General features: G+C 39.4%; 1 protein-coding gene and 1 long non-coding RNA gene across 6 annotated transcripts in view; both read left to right on the plus strand.

The window, feature by feature from the left end:
• Nucleotides 1-19,675, plus strand: part of CDK1 (cyclin dependent kinase 1) — a 158,734-nt gene that overhangs the window by 46,643 nt on the left and 92,416 nt on the right. The window lies entirely within an intron of this gene.
• Nucleotides 12,035-18,772, plus strand: LOC146396837 (uncharacterized). Its single transcript, XR_014827972.1, has 2 exons — nucleotides 12,035-12,111; nucleotides 17,776-18,772. It is a non-coding gene; the product is annotated as an uncharacterized LOC146396837 (long non-coding RNA).

Genomic DNA, 19,675 nt, shown 5'->3' on the forward strand with positions numbered 1-19,675 from the left:
TGGAACCCTTCTATTGGCTGAAGTTCCTGTCCTGGGTTAGCTCTTTGAATTTGCTCTGCTCCCCGGGAGATTTCTTTAACCTCTCTAAGGTTTAATGTCTTTAACTTAGGTTGGAGTAACCAGTTAGTTCATAAAGGCGCTTGCTCTTAAAATAAACCAAAGCTCACAACCCCTTTCTGAACTGGGAAGCCACAGTCAGAAACACAATGGCTTCTCTGGCCGTGACGATCCCATTCGCGACCACTAGAGGGAGGCGGGCGAGGCGACCATTGCAGAATTGAATTGTTAAAAAAAAATTGAGGGCGTGTTGTTGAAAAAAGAAAGAAAGAAAAAAAAATCCTTCACTCACTCCCAAGGTCTGCTTTTAATTATACTGAGGGCTAGACTCTTAACCACACACATTTCAGCCAATCCTAGATGGCCCAGGCTCCTTTTTCACCCTCAAAGCCGTCAAGCCACAGGCGATGCACTTTCAGACCAGAGAAGCGGAACCAAGAGTCACGGATACCGGGTCCCACCCCCTGGCCCTGTCCTCGGGAGCCTTCCCGAATAGAGAGCAGCTTGGGATCAACTGCCCTAACTCATGATGGCCAAAGCTGAGATGTGACTGCAAGTGCCCTTCTAAATTCTTCCAGGGGTAATTATAGAATTACTCTTTCCTCTTCGTGTTGTGTTAGAGGCTGGCAAGCGATCCCTCTTTCCCCCACATCAAAGTAGAAACAAAGTCATTTGGAGTTCCTGTAATGAAAACCTCGATTTCTGGAGAGTTAAAGGCCCTTTGAAGAAAATTGCAAGGGGAGGTAGATTTTGGACGCACTTTCAGCACATTTTGTTAAAGCTGTGGGAGGATGTGATAATGACCATTAAAAGACTCTTTTTCCTCCGATTAATCTTTCTTACATCTACATCCAGAAGCTGAAGAAATCGGGGTCTATGGAAAAGATTCACTCATGTATTCATTGAGTAAACTTTTGCCCTTTTTTCTTATTGTGGCATAATTTCGGACTGACTGAAAAATTACATGAATGATGCAAAGAATTTCTGAACTTCCTTTTCCCAGATTCCAAATATTCAAATTTTACCACCTTTGCTCTTTTCTTTCCTCCCCTTTCCTCCTATTGTCTTCTGAACTGAGTCAACAGCAGAAATGATACTTTTCCCCTATTTACTGTGTATTTCCTAAAAACAAGAGCATTCTCTGACATAACCACTGTACAAGTAATCTAGATCAAGAAATTAACAGATGTTATTCTCTAATTTAAGGACTTTATTCAGGTTTTTACAATTGCCATTAATATTATTTTCACAGTAAAAGAAACCCCTGCGTCATATATAGCATTTGCTTGTCATACCTCTCTAAGCTACTTTAAACAAACCATTTCTTGGTTTTTGCTTTGTTTTTATTCCTATTTTTAAAATACATATGTTGATGTTTTTGAAAAGTACAAGCAAAGTTTTTGGTAGAATGTCAGTGTGATGTTACTTTGTGATTAGACTCAGGATGTGCATTTTTGTTAGGAATACCATAGGAATTACATTGTGTCTTTCCAGTAAATTACATGGGGAGCCCGTGATGTTGATTTGTCCCATCACTGGTGATGTTAACTTTCATCATTTGTTAAGACAGTAGTAAACATACTATGAAAGCTATAAAATATATATTAACACATATAATATAAGTGCAGTATAACATGTAAGTGAACTCTAATCTAATCTCTAATGTAATGTAAATATGATATAATAATGTAATATGTGTTAGGCTAGTGGTTCTTAAACTTCTGGTCTTATCCTAGAAGTACTTTATGTTCTTTCTTTTTGCCTTTTCTAGGGCCGCTCCTGCAGCGTATGGAGGCTCCCAGGCTAGGGGTCTAATTGGAGCTGTAGCCACCGGCCTACGCCAGAGCCACAGCAACGCAGGATCCGAGCCGCGTCTGCAACCTACACCACAGCTCATGGCAACACCAGATCCTTAACCCACTGAGCAAGGCCAGGGATTGAACCCGAAACCTCATGGTTCTTTAGTCAGATTCATTAACCACTGCGCCACAATGGGAACTCCAGTACTTTATATTCTTAAAAATTATTGAGGATCTCAAGGAGCTTTTGTTTATTTTATTTATTATAGCTGCACCTGTGGCATGCAGAAGTTCCAGGGCCAGGCATTGAACCTGTGGCTTGGGCCACAGCAGTGACAATTCTAGATCCTTAATTCAATGAGCCATCAGGAGACTCTGCACTTTTGTTTATTATAGTTGTATCTATTAATACTTACTGTATTAGAAAATTTTAAATATGCGCTTAATATGGAGTTCTCACTGTGATGCAGTAGGTTAATGATCCGACTTTGGCTCTGTGATAGTGCCACAATCCCTGGCCTGGGAACTTCCATATGCTGCAGGTGTGGCCAAAAAGGAAAAAAAAATTGACTTAATTATGCAAAAATAACAGTAGTGAACCTATATCATAGTAACATGAATAGATGTTTTATGAAAAATAACTATATTTTATCGAACAAAAAAGATAGTGAATAGAATGTCGTTTTACATTTTTGCAAACATCTTTAATGTCTGGCATAATAGAGAACAGCTGAATTCTCATATCTGCTTCTGGATTCAATCTGTTGCAATATGGTTTTTTCTTAGAGTATATGAAAGAAAAGAGAAAAATACACATGTAATTGGAAAAGGAAGGGGTGTTTTAGTAGCCTTTTCCCATGATTGTGGATAATCTTTGATACTACACCAAAACTCAGTCAGTGATAGCTTCTTAAGGTTAGTTGTGGTGTAAAATCAGAAACCACATCAGTGAACGTTTTGTTCTCTATTACATTAAAATCCACTGGTTTATCATGCACTCTGAATGGATTTTTTACCAATGAATGATTTTGTTAACATTATACACTGGTCGTTTGGAAAATATTGGCTCCCTGAGTTATACATATCTTCCAAATGTTCCCACTTCTTTATATAGTAACCAAAAAAAAAAAAAATCGCATTTGTTAACCTCACCATTAACTTCTTCAGAAAAGTGTTTAGATATTGAGAAGCTGTTGATATTCACAGTGGTGGATACAAATTTTCCAAAATTTGAGTTTTCACTTGAAAGCTCAAATTTTTATTACTGACCATAAATATTGTGAGTCATTTTCTTTGAAGGGACAGGTTTACTTTATTTTGAGAACATGTCCACTAAATTCCCAATTCTGGATAACCATGGTTTGTCAGTTGTTCTTTCAAGTAAAAATGGTGTTGGAGTTACTGCTGTGGTGCAGCGGGATTGGCGATTCTCTGGATTGCTGGGACACGGGTTGAATCCCTGGCCCATAACAGAGGGTTAAGGATCTGGTGTTGCCACGGCTGTGGCCACGGCTGTGGTGTAGGTCACAAGTACGGCTTGGTTCTGATCCCTGACCCAGGAACTCCATATGCCTTTTTTTTTGCCAAAAAAAAAAAAAAAATGGTGTTACATGAAAAAACCCACTAGTTTAGCTCACAACTCAAACAACTGCACAGATGCTTTTCTGGGACGACAATGGTGTGTCAGTGTTCAGTGGAAGTGCTTTTATGTGTGTCCCCACTTGTCACAAAGAATATTAAAAAACATGAGCATTCAAGGATCAACATTTAATAAAATTAATACATTTTAATGCTCAATCAAGGACTTTTTCAGTGAAACTTTTTTTAAAGCCCAACGTTTATAACTGAAGATTACAGTCACTGCTGATACGGCATGGGGCTATTTCCTTGATTTGTGCTAAGGTGCCAGCAATTTTACACACCACTGCTTTTGTAATTTGTGCAAATGTCAGCATATGACAAAGGCAAATAACATCTTAGTATTATTATTTTTTTCTTTTTTTTAGGGCCGCACCTGTGGCATATGGAGGTTCTCAGACTAGGAGTCGAATTGGAGCTGTAACTGCTGGCCTATACCACAGCCACAGCAATGCTGGATCCTAACTGTGTTAAACCAGTGAGTGAGGCCAGGGCTGGAACACACGTCCTCATGGATACTAGTTGGGTTCGTTGACTGCTGAGCCATGACAGGAACTCCACATCTTAGTATTATTATATGAACACTTCGACCTGAAAGTGCCTGAGGGACTCCCAGCATTTAGGGACTACGTGGTGTGAAGACAGTGAAACATAAACATCTATCGCACATACATGCTGTATCTTTCATGACCTTAACATCTAGTTGGACCCGCTGACAAGAAGCAGGATGAAGGAAGCATCTTACTGGTCATATTTTAGTTCTTGGTTTTAGTCATGTTTGCATGGAGTTGGGCTATATTGTAAAGCTATGCTGTCCAATAGGGTAGTCACTGGCCACCTACGACTGTTGATCATCGGAAATGTGACTAGATCCAATTCCATTTTCTCTAAATGTAAAACTCTTACCAGATTTTGAAGTCTTCCTGTGGAAAAAAAAAAATGAATGTAAGTACGTCATTACTAATGCTTACATTGATAATTGGTTGAAGTGATAATCTTTTGGCTATAATGGGTTAAACAAAATATATTATTACAGTTAATTTCATTTGTTACTTTATTTATTTATTTTTGGCTGTGCCCATGGCATACAGAAGTTCTGGGGCCAGGGATCAAACCTGTGCCACAGCAGCAACCCAAGCCACAGTAGTGCAAAGCCAAAACCTTAACCCACTGAGCCACCAGGGAACTCCTCATCTGTTGCTTTATACTTTTTTAAATGGAGCTGCTAACAAATTTAAAGCTCCTTAAGTGTCTCCCATTATAGTTATACAAGGTGGTAGGTTATTCATCAACACAGAGATAAAAGGAAAGACTTTTGATTATAAAACAGGGCCAGGCATAGACCAGTGATGATAAGGCGTTACAAACCAAGGATTGTTTTTCAACCAATTCTGTACCTGTGAAGACAAGGGCAAAAAAAGGGCTTTATTTAAACAGCGTGGTAAAGAGTATTTAAATCATTTTTGGTAAAGACTCAGGTGGTGGAGAGGCCACGGAACAGGAGCACAGGGTACCTGCTTACCAGAGAAAGAGTTATCTTAGTTGTTACTAAAGGAAAATTAGAAAATTTTTAGATGAACGCGGTGCAAGGAGGGAAGAAGGGAGAGGGTACTCCAGGGAGAAGGAACAGAATGTGCAAAGACTCAGGGCCTTTGCTCAGAGCACACTTGGAAAACTCCAAAATTTATTGGGGCTATTGGAAGACTGTTACATCACCACCTGCAGCTATTGACATAAAATCTGTTTTCCCTGAGGCACTTGTATATAAAAGAGAAGATTTATTTTACTTCTCTGCATTTTCACTCAAAAGGATCATGAATTTAAAATTATAGATTTTAAAATCTGGGAAACATCCCGGGCTCATACTAAGAGATACTTTGGAATTCCTATTTAGTTTTATAGACACACATGGGGTTTTGCTTATCTACATCATGCCAAAAATGTGACCTTTCACGTTCAGAAGAGTGAAAACCTGACTCCATAATACACAGAGCTGCACATAGCTCTCAGAAAAAGGAAAAGTGAAAAACGGAAAGCTTACAAAGACATAAAAATCATATTGTGCCATGACATTGCATGGATGTTATGGTAAATGCCAAATCGGGGTTGCAACGTCAGGATCTTGATAATTAGCCACTTTCCAATCCAATTGCTACTCTATCAGTTGAGAGAACAGGCCCAGTAAATGGTGGAGAAGGACTTAATCTGCCTTGTAAGTTGACCTCTCCATTCCTCCTTCTTTGATGAAAATTATGTCTGAAGTCCTCCATCTTTCAAAAAACTGGAGACCAGGACATCTTCTGTGTGAAAAAGAGCACATTCAAGAGTTCCTTGGTGGCTCAGTGGGTTACAAATCCAGCGTTGTCACTGCAGCTGCTTGGGTTTGATCCCTGGCCGGGGAATTTCCACATGCCGCGGGTATGGCCAAGAAAGAAAAAAGCATATTCAAATCCTAAGCTTGAGCTCCCCAATGAACCTGCACAGCCTTCTGACTCAGGCAGCACCCCACAAGTATAATCCTAATTCTCTGTGCAGGCTTGTTTATGGTCCATTGGAGTGTAGTTGCTTTGAGAACTGAGGCCTCATCTGCTTTGCTTGCATCACTGAGAATGGTCTACTTAGCCTCTGTGCTCTCTGTTCCCCAGGAGGCTAAAAAGGACAAGACTTAGCAACTGACCTTCAGTAGTTAAGCCGCCCCAATACTGGAAAAGCAGGAACTGGGTGTAGGAGCCATTCCCCAGCTCCCCCTGCCCCTCCTGCCGTCTGCCTCCCAGTTACTTCTGTGGGCCCAGGGCCTTCTCTATGCTAAGCTGGGCGCTTCACAAATGTCATCTAACAACACTCCACAATGGTGGTTATTGTCAGTATCTCTATTTTACGAATGAGGAAACCAAGGCCACTTGCTCAAGGCCAGGCGGGTAATAATAACGGACTTAGCTGGGATTTGCCCCCTGCTCTGATTTCATGTCAGAGTCTGGCCTTCCTCTTCCATCCACAGGTAATCTGGGCTCAGGTTCTAGAATGGCAGCAGCTGGAGAAAGAAAATCAGTGTCTTTGGGGATGAAAGTGAAGTGAAGATCAAGTGGTATCAGGGGCCTGTAACACATCCTGAACACGAGCCATCCTACACCAGACACTTTAGGGTGTACCTCACCCGCCTGTGGATATGATGTTTATGGAGAAAGAAATCTTGGGCTTGGAGAGATCAAAAAGTTTGTAATGTTGTGCAAGGCCTTGGAGCTATTCCAATGTTGGGTGGCTTAACTACTGAAGGTCAGTTGCTAAGTCTTGTCCTTTTTAGCCTCCTGGGGAACAGAGCATAGAGGCTAAGCAGACCATTCCCAATGATGCAAGCAAGGCAGATAAGGCCTCAGTTCTCAAATGGCAGAGTCAGAGTTCAAATTCTCATAATTCTGAAATTCATACCCCTTTTTTTAAAAAAAGAATTTTTTGGATAGGCATTAAATCCATGTGGTCATAAAGTCAAAAGGACATTCAGAGATAGGCAGTTAAAATGTTTGCTCCTGTTTCCAGCACTACGCCCCCTCCTCCTATAAATATCTTTTTTGTTTTTTGTCTCTTTTAGGACTGCACCTGTGGCATACGGAGGTTCCCAGGCCTGGGGTCTAATTGGAGCTTTAGCTGCTGGCCTGCGCCAGAGCCACAGCAAAGCCAGATCCGAGCCGCTTCTGCGACCTATACCACATCTCACGGCAACACCAGATGAGTGAGGCCAGGGATCAAACCTGCAACCTCATGGTTCCTAGTCAGATTCATTTCTGCTGCGCCACGACGGGAACTCCTATAAGTATCTTTCTGATGCTGCTCTGTGCAAAGAAAATCAAATACAAATAGGAGTTGGTATTTTCTCCCATTTCTTACACAAGAGTTGCATTTTATATGCTTCAAAACTTTGCTCTTTTCATTTAATGGAATGTAAAAGTAACTGACACTTATGTGGTTTTTCTCTGCTGTGTGCCAGACCCAGTTCTTAGAATTTGATGTGTATTAACTCATTTAATACTCCCAACAACACTTTAAGTAGCAGTGTTATCGCCACTTTATAGAGATACACTATTAGTGTATTATTTCCACTTTATTGAGATACAGAGAGGTTAAATGACTTGCCCAAGATCACACAGCTGGGAAGAGGTGGAGCCTTGCTTCTGACTTAAGTAGTCTGACTCCAGAATCTGTGCTCTTAACCTCTCCAAGCTGCCTTTTTTGTACTTTTTTTTTGCTATTTCTTGGGCCGCTCCCGTGGCATATGGAGGTTCCCAGGCCAGGGGTCGAATCGGAGCTGTAGCCACTAGCCTACACCAGAGCCACAGCAATGCGGGATCCGAGCCACGTCTGCAACCTACACCACAGCTCATGGCAACGCCGGATCGTTAACCCACTGAGCAAGGGCAGGGACCGAACCCGCAACCTCATGGTTCCTAGTCGGATTCGTTAACCACTGCGCCACGACGGGAACTCCCTTTTTTGTACTTTTTAGAGAATATACATCATGAATATATACTATAGATCACATATTAATAAAAAATCTTTTCACTTTATATAATATGAATTATTTATCTTCTGTATATAGTGTTTTTGGGGGGTGGATTTCTGCCAAAAATAGTTATTAAGATTTTTTTTAATTTAAAAAATTTAAAAAATTTTATTGAAATATAGTTGATATGCAATGTTGTGTTAATGTCTGCTATACAACAAAATGATTCAGTTGTACATATACACACATCCATTCATATAGTGTTAAGTATCTATTGTAACAGTGCATAGAGGGCTTTCTCACTTTTTAAAACATTTATATAGTATTCTATTATGTTGATTTGCTGTAATTATTTAACCAGTCTTTTACTGATGGATATTTTGCTTTTAAGTCTTTCGCTATAGTAATAATAATTATAGGAGTTCCCATTGTGGTGCAGCAGAAACAAATCAGACTAGTATCCATGAGGATGTGGGTTCTATCCCTGGCCTCACTCAGCAGGTTAAGGATCTGGCATGCTGTGAGCTATATACCATTATACTATATAATTAACATATAATTATAATAAATAATATAATAATTATAAACACTACAATAAGTATCAAGTGCACATTTATTTCCTATGTGTGTGGATCTGTCTGTGGGATACACTCCCAGAAGTGTGATGACTGCATTGAAGGCTATATGCATTTGCAATTTTGATAGCGAGTGCCAAGTTCCCTTCCCAGGGACTTGTACCCTTTACCATTCCCACCAGCTCTGTATCAGAGTACATGCTCATGTCACCTATTTCACCATGGCGACCCTTAGGGTGTGCTGTCCTAAGACCCACACCCCTAACCACTGCACCATACTGCCTTCAAGGGACCAATTAGTTTAAAGCTGTTTGAGTCCAAGAAAAACTAATTTACATAAGAAAAGTTCAGAGGAGATCCCGTTGTGGCTCAGAGGTAATGCACACGACTAGTCTCCATGACTAGGTACAGGTTCGATTTCTGGCCTCTCTCAGTGGGTTAAGGATCCAGCGTTAGGTCGCAGACACAGCTCAGATCTGGCTTGGCTGGGGTTGTGGTGTAGGTGGGCTGCAGCTCTGATTCAACCCCTAGCCTTGGAACTTCCATATGCCACAGGTGTGGCCTTAAAAGACAAACAAAAAATAATAACAAAAGAAAGGTCAGAGACTTGACCTGACTCAAATGTCTGTACTACAAACCAGAAGCAAAATGGAAGTTACTTGATAATTACACTCAAGGGATTATTTATGCCAATAACTGTGTTCCCGTTCTGGAGAGCTGAAGGAACTGTTCACTTCCTCTGTAGAAAGAGGAAGGTGGGTTGAATTCCAGGAAACGCCATTGGATTCAGAACACAGACAGGAAGTGTGCTATCCTCTAGGTGATAAGGGGTAGAACTGCTGGTCTGGGCTTCCAAGGGCCCTCTGAGCTTACATGAGATAAAACCATCTTTTCTGCTTCTAATTCTGGAGGCAGGGTTGAGTATAAATGTCTGGGAGCTGCACAAATAGGAACGGGCAGGACTTACCTTCTCCCGTGGACTGCAGACACCACAGGACCGAAAGATGAGGGTACAGAGGCTTCCAAGTAAATGCTCTGAGCTGGTGATGCAATCTTGGGTAATTTTTTTTTTCTTTTTTGTTTTGGCCACGCTGTGGCATATGGAAGTTCCCAGGTGAGGGACTGAATTTGAGCAGGAGCTGTGACCTATGCCACAGCTGTGGCAATGCTGGATCTTTAACCCACTGCGCCGGTCAGGGTGTCAGAACCCACATCCCTGCAGCTGCAGAGACACTATAGATCGATCCTGTTACGCCACAGTGGAAACTCTGATTTTGTTTTTTTCTTAATTCTTTTGGTGGTAGTATTTTTCAGATTTTTAAAAATATTTTCCAGATGTTTAATAGGGAGCCTTTATTACTTTTATAATCAGGAAAAATAAGTCATTGAAATTAAAATAGTTTTTTCTTTTTTTCCCCTCTAAAACAATTCTTTGAAAACAGGCCAGCAGCCTTCCCCATGGTGAGATTTGAGGACCCGAGGAAGTTCCTGGCTACCTCAAGGCCTTCCATCAGATGTGTAGCTCCTGGAAATATTGCAGATGCAAATCCTCTCTAGGATGAGCATACCTTCCCTTTTATCTATTCCTTCCAAACTCTGGCTCCAGCAATTAACACCTTCCTGGAGTACACAGGTCTGGTAGGGAACCCAAGTGGAGAAGCCAGAGGCACTGTAGGCCTGAAGGGGGAGGGAGCCCAAGGAGGCAGGATGGAGGTGCATCAAGGTGATCACATGAACAGGACTGAAAAGCAAGTGATGTGACACCAAGGCATCCTTCCCTGACTTCTGCAAGATTGTCTGCAGCTGGCCCTACACATCACATTGAGGACAGAGAAACCCTCCCTCCCCCGTCCCCCCATGTGCAAGTTCCCAGGCCAGGGACTGAACCTGCACCACAGCAGTGACCTGAGCCACAGCAGTGACAACACCAGATCCTTAACTGCTAGGCCACCAGGGACCTCCTAGAAGAGAAAAATCTTGACTGAGAATGGATTAGTGAACCTCCACACCTGGTAAGAATAGAAATCAATCAGACCTGTACAGAATTTTGGTAAATACAGATGAAGATCCTAACAATGTAATTCTGTTTGGGGGAATTTATTCTGAGGACATAATTTGAAATATGAAAACTGTTGTTTACTGAAAGATAATTGTGGCATTATTAATAAATCTGAAAAATCAGATACAAATTAAATGTCCAATGATAGGGAGCTAGATATATAAATTAGGGTACATACAATGCAATATTAAGCAGCCATTAAAAAATTTGTTATAATTTTAAATGGGAAGCAATGTGCAAAAGTGATATACCTTATTGATGAAAATTATGAAAAAATATGCATAGAAAGTAGACTATATGAAAAGATACTAAAATGTTATATGTTAGTCTCTGGTTGGGATTATGAAAAATTCAATATTTTTTCTTCTAATTTTCTATGAGTATGAACATTTTAAAATTAAAGAGATATACTTATCTAAAAACATTATTACATTATTAGTAGATTAAAGATTTAGCATACTGTAATACATTTACATGTATTTACATGTATTACAGTATGTACATGATTAATTGTACTTTAGCATATGTATGTGATTAACATAACTGTGTATACATTTCATTTTAATCTTATATTACATATATTATACATATACATATATACACATGTGTTTTATATTACATATATTATACACACATAATTTGGGTAATTTTTTTATATTAAAAAGTATTTTTTTAATTTTAAAAATTAAAGTATAGTTGATTGCAATGTTGTGCCAATTTCTGCTGTGCAGCAAAGTGACCGAGTCATATATATGTGTGTATATATGTATACACACATATATATATACACACACACATTCTTTTTCTCATATTGTCTTCTATCATGGTCTATCCAAAAAGATTAGATATAGTTGCCTGTGCTATATAGTAGGAATTTGGCTAATTTTCCGCACTACCAGTGAACTAGTGAAAGATTGACTCAGAGCTCAATATATTGTCACTGAAGTCAGTACCAAGTGCCAATAAAATGCTTCAAGGGGTCTTACTGGAAGTATTTAAGTAATTGAAAGTTCATTTTAATCAGTATAATTTGCATATAAGCAATAATAGAGTCAATAAAACCCTCACTTTTTTTTCTTTCCTTCTAAGTAGGTTAAACAAACTCCTCCAAGTTCTGTTTATGCTGTTAGTTTGCTTGGCAAAATATACCCTCATAGAAAATTCATAGGTCAGTTTCAGGCTGGACCATTCCAGCTTGCATTGGCTAATCAAAATTAGTGAGGTTTTACTGTAAATATGCGTATATTTTGTCTAAAGCTTACTAAACTTGAATCTTTTCTTGGAATAGTAACAGGGAAATCCAGCTCTGTAATCTGCACACCTCACTGACATTCTGTTAATAGTGTTTGGTACCATCTGCTAGTGGTTTTGTGAGTAAGTGGAATCTTACCTCCCTTTGTTTTCCTGGAAGGCCAGGATTTGAACTTCGTTAGAATGGTTTCAACCCAGAGCCCAAAGCAAGGCTGTGCCCTGGAGATTTATTAGCAGGTAAAATGAAGAAATATGCTCTAGAACACAGCTCACTTATAATGTCAGAGATAACAATTCAAGGTTATGGACTGTGTCCATGTTACTTATCAGGTACTGTCCAGGTACCATAAGGACACAAGATGAATAGGATACAGTCCTTGCTCAGGGGTGCTTGCTGCTTACAAACTGTATTATGCTACCTTAAGCAGGTAGCATTAATTAGTAAAGCATGGTAAATGTGAGACAGTAGGTAGGAATAAAGACTTCGGCAAGTTGAGGAGGGCTGTCCAGATTCAAAGGCTTTGGTCAAATCTTATAATAAGGCCCTCTGAGTTTCTGTAAGCTAGGTTAGCAAAGTGGATTTTTGCATAAAATATCCAGATTTTTAAAATGTCATCAATTTATTTAAAGTTTTTGAAAAACATTGTGACTTCGAATCAAACAAAAAAATTCCACTGAATCATAGTGGGCCGCATAGTGGGCCACATATATATGCAACTTCTGTCTTTGAGAAACAGTCCTGTTGAATGACAAAGCACTTAAAAATATATCTAATTGTAAAGTAATATGATAATATTTTTCTTGGGTTTATTGGAAATATTAAATAAAATATAAAGTCCTTGGCAAAATGACAGCTACTAATTGTTATAAATTAGCAGTTAAAAATTCATGTGCTAGAGATAGAAGTAATTGGAGAATGGAGTTACAAATTGTTTAGGGAAAAGCCAGAATTTCCCTGAGCACTGTTTTTTGTTTTGGGGGCTTTTTTGTTTTGTTTTGTTTTCCAGCCCTATCTGTGGCATGCAGAAGTTCCTGGGCCAGGGATTGAACCTGTGCCACAGCAGTGACAATGCAGAATCCTTAACTGCCAGGCCATTAGGAAACTCTTCCCTGAACATTGTTTTCATAACAGCTTTATTGAGAGATAATTCACAATATAATTTACTCATTTAAAGTGCACCATTCAATGACTTTTAGTGTATTCACAGAGTTGTGCAACTACCACATGCATCAGTCAGTTTAAGAATAGTTTCATTACTCATCACAAGTAATTCACTTCCCATTTCCCCCAGTCCTTCTATTCCTAGGCATCCACTAATACACTTTCTGTCTCTGTAGATTACCTATGCAGGCCATTTAATGTAAATGGAATCTTACAATATATGGTCCTTTGTGTCTGGTATCTTTCAGTTAGCATAACATTTTCAAGATTCGTCCATGTTGTAGCATGTGTTAGTACTTCATTCCTTTTTATTTTTTAAATTTTTATTTTATTTTATTTTATTTTTAAATTTTGTCTTTTTTTGGGGGGCGGAGGGCAGACCTGCAGCATATGCAGTTTCCCGGGCTAGGAGTCAAATTAGAGCTGAAGCTGCTGGCCTATGTCACGGCCACAGCAACTCGGGATTCAAGCTGTGTCTGAGACCTACATCACAGCTCATGGTAATGACGGATCCTTAACCTGCTGAGCAAGGCTGGGGATAGAACCTGTGTCCTCGTGGATGCTAGTCAGATTCATTTCCGCTGAGCCATGACGGGAACTCTCCTCTTTCCTTTTTAGTACCAAATAATATTCCGTTGTATGGATACATTCCATTTAGTTTATCAGTTGATGGACAATTGGGTTGTTCTCACTATTTGTCTCTAATGCATAAAGCTGCTACGGGAGTTCCTATTGTAGCTTAGCAGGGTAAGGACCCAACATTGTCTCCGTGGGGATGTGGGTTTGATATCTGACCTTGCTCAGTGGGTTAAGGATCCAGCGTTGCTGCAAGTTGCAGCATACATCAGTTGCAGATGCAGCTCCAATCTGGTGTTGCTCTGGCTATGGCATAGCCACATCTGCAGCTCTGATACAGCCAGGCATTTCCATGTGCCAGGCAGGTCCAGCTGTAAAAAGAAAAAAACCTGCTGTGAACATTCATGTATGAGTTTTTGTGTGGACATGTGTTCATTTGTGTATTTTCCTGGGAGTGGAATTGCATGGATATGCATTATTTTGAAGGATTAGAGTTTTAGGTTGAAGGGGCAGGGAGGGTCAGAGGAGGGAGGAAGAAGGGATAAGAACTGGGAGAATATTTTGCATTTTGAGCCAAACCATGGATGTATAAAATAGAAAGGCATATGCACTTTAAGCAGTTCTATATGGAAAAAGTGGTGATAAATAAGGCTAAAGAATAAAGAGTAATTTAGGCCTTGAAGGGGCTCTTTGGTCTGTCCTTTCTTCTAAAGATACTTGAGAGCCCCTGAATGACTTGAAGCAAGGCAGGGACAAGCACTCTGGAGGTCACGTGGAGGATGGATTCAGTTTCACAGCTGGGAGCCTAACGGGCAGGCAGTTCTGGTCAACAGGTTGCTAGACTTTCACTCTTCAAACTCTCCACATGAAATATTTGGACTGGCTCCTTGCAATCAAAATAATGTAATATGAATTTGTGATATGTGATATATTCATACAATGATTGAGGGAGTTTTTAAGATAAACCATTTTGCTATCTTGAAAGACAGTGAGAAATTGGGTGAGGTTTGTTTACACTGGAACCAAAATATGTTGGATTAAAATTTTTTAAAGTGAGTGTGCCAATTTGCTTAGATTCTTTCTTCCCCCCTGCAGTAAGACATGTTCATTTTAGCCAATACAAAGTATACCAGAATTGTGATTGAAATGGAGAAGATGACTCATGATTTGAACTTGAATCCTCTGAAACTAACATCCCTTCTACCCAGGTCATTCTTAAAAATAGGATATTCAGAAGGTGCTCCTTGTTTATGCTAGGTTTAAAGACAAGAACCTGAATTGAGATATTGTCATTCACAATGAATATTTTTTGTGTCCCTGTGCTATGGGAATTATTGGACATTATGAATAATGCTGTTATGTATTTCCTCTTTCAGAGCAGAAAATATCAGACTACGATTGATTGAGTTTTATTTGGTATGTTTTCCAGCCCTTTTGCAGTGAAGGGCCTTCAGAAATAATATATCTCTGTGCTGATTCCAAATTGAATATAAGTCTGACTATTAAAACAGCTTGTAGCTGCTTTTTAATTTCCTTATTCACTTGGTAAACAGCAGAAGTGGAGCAAATATGAAAGGATTTGGAAAAGTTGTATAAAGGCTCCTGGCTTCATTTTCTAGCATTTAATTTATTGGATTTGCTTTTTCCTTTTGGAATTGAAATACAAGTTGGAAGTTTAAAAAGCTTTCAGATGTATTCAGTCAACAAATATTTATTGAATACCTACCATGTGTCAGATGCTGTGAGAGGTTAGGTGGGTAAGGAGACTAAGACAAAGTTCCCTTTAAAGGTTTTATGACCTACTGGAGAAGATGAGAAAGATATACTAATGGCTCAAATTATTTAACCCTAAAATTTCTTCATCTGTAAAATCAATGTGTTCTGTAGAGTAAGTAGCGAGAGTTAAATAAGATAATACATGCAGCAATTAGAACAGCTTGGCATAGAGTGACTTCTCAGTAAACAGTATTCTTATAGAGCAGAACTTCTCAGTTCCCAAAGTACTAACATTATGAATCAAAAAGAGAGAAAAAGAAATTATGCAACTTCTCCCAAACATGTTTGACTATAGGACACTTTTTTTTTTCTTTTTCTTTCTTTCTTTCTTTTTTTTTTTTTTTTTTTTGCCAGAGCATTTCAAGGAGCTAGTGTTCTTTTTTCTTTCTTTCTTTCTTTCTTTTTTTCTTCTTAGGGCTGCACTCGTGGCATATGGAAGTTCCCAGGCTAGGGGTCAAATTGGAGTTATAGCTGCTGGCCTACACCACAGACACAGCAATACTGGATCCAAGACAAATCTGTGACCTACATCACAGCTCACGGCAATGCTGGATCTGTAACCCACTGAACAAGGTCAGGGATTGAACCTTCGTCCTCATGGATCCTAGTTGGGTTTGTTAACTGCTGAGCCACGAAGGGAACTCCTTCTTTTTTAATAGCTGCACCTGAAAGTCATTAAATGGAAGTTCCTGGTCCAGGGATTGAATTCGAGCTGCAGCTGAAACCCATGCCACAGCTACAGCAATGACTGATCCTTAACCTGCTGTGCCACAATGGAAACTCCCTCAAGGAGCTGGTGTTCCAGGGAACCTATTTTGAAAACCCTGGGATAGGGAGATTGGAGGTTAAAAAAAAAAAAAAAAGACAGCTCTTGGCTGGGCCTTGTAAGATGGGCATGACTATGTCAAATAAAGACGGGGTACGGGATATTCCAGAGAGAGAAAAGCAAAAGCAAAAAACCAAGGGTCCTTTTAATTGAGGGCAGCAAAAAAATCTTCTGTAGAAGATATATTTAGTCAAAGAGAATAAATGAATTTAGTGACGGAAAGAATAAAAGCCACCGTGATAGTTGTGGACAGCTACTGTTTTGACCTGTCAGAACCCATTCCCCTGCTTCAGGAAAGAGCATCAGAATTTTCCTGGGGGATAGAGTTCCCTTCGTGGCACAGCGGAAACAAAGCTGATTAGGAACCATGCAGTTGCGGGTTCGATCCCTGGCCTTGCTCAGTGGGTTAAGGATCCTGCGTTGCTGTGGCTGTGGTGTAGGCCAGCAGCTGTAGCTCCAATCAGACCCCTAGGCTGGGAACATCCATGTGCCTCGGATTCAGCCCTAAAAATAAATAAAAAAAAAAAAAAAAGAATTTTCCTGGGGGAAACACCAGAGGTGGGTATGCTGTAAAACTACTGAAGCTGACGCCTCCAAGCCTCTCATGTGCATGTCTGTATCTTTCCATCCTGACTTTCCTCATTCACACTTCCCTTTGTCTTCAGCCCTTCTATTTTTGAGTCCAGTTAAGGGGAAGTTGAGTTGGAAGTACATTTTGTTTGTGTTTAAATGGGTAAATTTATGTGGCTCATAGTCACTTGATTAGAGTTCGGTGTTTGTGGCATCCTAATGTGATTCCTGAACACTCACTACTGACCAGGGTGGTGACTGATCTGGTACGACAAGAGGACATTGATAGCAAACTGGTTAATGAACATTGGCAATGTGAAGAGTATTTAAGATGAGTCAGATACAGTCAAGAAAAAGGGCAATATCTCTAAATCATCCAGCTCATTTGTAGGAGAAGCTTGAGAGGAGTCCCAAATTTGGCAATGATAATAATATAATAATAATTTGGCATAAAATATAGGGGTTCCTGCTGTGGCACATTGGATTAAATATCTGACTTCAGTGGCTCCGGTCACTGTGGAGGTGTGTGTTTGATCCTCGGCCTGGCGCAGTCGGGTATAAAATCCGGCATTGGCACAGCTGTGGCCTAGGTCTCAGCTGCAGCTAGGATTCAATCTCTGGTCTGGGGAACTTCCATGTGCTGTGGGTGTGGCCATAAAATTACCAATTAACACATTGGGGAATTGAAAGAACATTTTAAAACAATCAGTGATAAATATTGTTCAACCGTGGTAGAAGAGGGACTGAACTATCTTTTTGCTCTCCTTTAAAAAATGATATTTTGAAGTGATAATTGTATGAAGAAGTGAATGAAGAGTATTCAGCAAAAAATTGTAGGGAAAAAAGAATCATAGAGCTATTCTAGGGAGGATTTTATGATGGTGGTGGCATTCCTTTCTTTTGGGGGATTTGGGATTTTTTTTTCTTTGAAATATTTTCTTTCAACATCTAATTTTGAATTTTTGAATTTGTAATTTTTGTCTTTTCTTAGAAAGCTCCCCCACCCCATCAACTGAAAAAGTGTTAGAACTGAAGCTTGATCTGCCTCTGCGAACAACCCTTCCTACCACACCCACTTTATGACATTCAAGTGGAGCTGATTCCATCCCAGACTCTGGGAGGGGAGGTGTTTTCAGGCCAGCCAATAGTACATTGCATTCAGCTGGTTGGAGAGACTGGCTCAGAAGTAGAGGGTCATGTGACCCAATCAGAGCCAAAGAGGCTCGGTTCTGGCTTGTGTCTGGAAGCAGACCCTCTTCCACAGCAGAGCTGCTATGACCAGGGCGCAAATGAAGGTATCATACAGTATGTCTAAAAATGATGAAGTTATAAATCAAAGTACCCAGATGGTTCATGAGATATTCTGCCCTACCATGATATTCTGTCCTTGTACCATTGACAAATACAGCTTCAAAATGACAGAATCAAAATGTGTAAAACAATGAGTTTTATATGATCAAAAATTGTCAAATCCCCAGGAAGAAATTAATTAAATTTTTATTGAGCATAATTGAGCAGCAGGCCAGTGATCATTAAATGAGCAATAAACACACGAACACACATACACACCACCAGTTATTATATATTTATTACAAATAAGCTTTGTTTTCCTTTTGTTTTATATCAGCAAAAAAATCACTATTTTATTATCAAGGTTTTCAATTAATTTATGTTCTACTTATAGTTGTGATCCAATAAATTTAAGAAGGGAGATTTAAATGTATTTTCATTAAAAATATAGAATTAAGGAATTCCTGTTGTGGCTCAGCAGGTTAAGAACCTAACTAGTATCATAAGGATGCAGGTTCAGTCACTGGCCTAGCTCAGTGGGTTAAAGATCCGCTGTTGCCACAAGCTGTGGTGTAGGTTGTAGATGCGGCTCGGATCTGGCATGGCTGTGGCTGTGGTATAAGCCTGTAGCTGCAGCTCAGATTAGGCCCCTAGCCTGGGAACTTCAATATGCTGCAGGATCAGTCCTAAAAAGAAAATATATATATATAGAATTAAGATAAATGTAAAATTTTAAAAACTATTTGTATGTTTTTAAAAAGAAGTTTGGTGTTTATTATTTTAACATCATTAAAATAAAATAAAGATGCATATTATAGTAAATATTAAAATTATAAATAAAAGATATGTACTAGAGCCTGTTTTAAATTAATTTTGGAATTTTAATTTAATCTTGTTAAATTAGAAAAAAAAACCTATTCACAATTCTAGTGTTGAGTGTTCTAGTTGCCACTGTATTAAATCAAGATCCAACTGTCTGTGTAATAATCTAGACCTAAGTGTAAAAATTTAAAAAATAAGAATTCTTTAATGTCGTGAAAGGTTTCTCAGCTACTATGTGCAAATATTGCAAACACTGCTCTGATCATTGACTGGCTCTGTAATGATAAATTGGGACATGAAGCAATGGAAGAAAAAGAATTCTTACACTACTGAGAATATATATGTACACACACACATATATATTCTCAGTAGTGTAAGAATTCTTAGACTATATATATATATATATATATATATATATATATACATATATATATATATAGTCTCATTAGGGCCACACCCATGGCATATGGAAGTTCCCCAGCTAGGGGCCCAGTCAGAGCTGCAGCTGCTGACCTAGCCACAGCCACAGCAACTCAGGATCCAAGCCTTATCTGCACCCTACACCGCAGTTCATGGCAACACTGGATCCTTAACCCACTGAGCGAGACCAGGATTCAAACCCACATCCTGATGGATACTGGTCGGATTTGCTACCGCTGAGTTAGACAGGAACTCCAAGAATTAATATTTTATTTGCAAGACTTACTGCATTCATGTCAGGTAAAAAAGATATGACAAATGAACTCATTTGTCTTTTCTCTTACCTAAAAACTTGCTCC

Source organism: Sus scrofa, chromosome 14 (genome assembly GCF_054392235.1).
Source record: "Sus scrofa isolate SSC_HxYL_T2T_F1_AM1 chromosome 14, Sscrofa_HxYL_maternal_Yorkshire_Landrace_v2.0, whole genome shotgun sequence".
In the NCBI taxonomy this organism is placed as follows: domain Eukaryota; kingdom Metazoa; phylum Chordata; class Mammalia; order Artiodactyla; family Suidae; genus Sus; species Sus scrofa.